The sequence below is a fragment of the Myotis davidii genome, unplaced genomic scaffold (genome assembly GCF_000327345.1).
Source record: "Myotis davidii unplaced genomic scaffold, ASM32734v1 scaffold433, whole genome shotgun sequence".
NCBI classification, from domain to species: domain Eukaryota; kingdom Metazoa; phylum Chordata; class Mammalia; order Chiroptera; family Vespertilionidae; genus Myotis; species Myotis davidii.
Window position 1 is genome coordinate 1233335 of NW_006293776.1, and position 881 is coordinate 1234215.

The following is an 881-nucleotide window of genomic DNA, read 5'->3' on the forward strand; positions in this document are numbered from 1 at the left end:
TCAAGCGCAGCCTGGCTGGGGTGGCGGTTATTATTTTTTAATGTATTCCTAGGAAAGCGGGGGCTGGGAGAACCATTACCTCCATACACAAATAGGCATACGTAAGTAGATAGAGTTCCTCCGCAGGCTCCTCCACCCTTGTTGCGGTTAAAAAAAACACTCCCATCGCCCTGGGTTGAGTTTGGGGACAATGTGAGAATTTTCTCCCAGAGAGTGGGAAAATGTTCTGGAGTTCTCCAAGTGAGCTCCGAGGAACACATACTGGGATTCGTTACTCTATACCAGCAACCTGTGGAGTCTGGCTCCTTGATACCACAGGCTTTGCCCAAGTCTTAATGCACCCGAGATGGAGAGGCAGTCCTCACAGCAGCTTAGTATAATAATTATTAATGACTTGGAATGGCGTAATTAAATGTAACATTCAAATGAGAGAAAAGGTGGGCTTATTTCCTTCTGTGCTACAATCCGTTTAAGAGTTCTCTGGGAAGAGAACTCGTTCCTGGGAAGCTATACTTCTTAGACACACCAGATGCAAGACTGAAATACTCGCTTAAACCAATTATTGGCTAAGCTACTCCTAGAGCTGGCATTTTGGGCACGGGTCGGATGTGCTGGGGTGGGAAGGATCCAGCACAGGCTTCAGAAAGTGTAGAGGAGGACTAGGCTCAAAACCCCAAATTCCTGTGTCCCCACCAGGTTCTGATGACAGTGTCAGTAGAGCCGCCCACGACTGTAATTGACTGATTCTGTCAGTAGGGGGCCTGACTCCACAACGTTCAGGAGGAGAGAGAGAGAGAGAGAGAGAGAGAGCGAGCTATTACTACTTAGGCCTATCCCCAGGAGAGCATGCTGCAGGCCCCAATATTCATATTGTGCTGGAA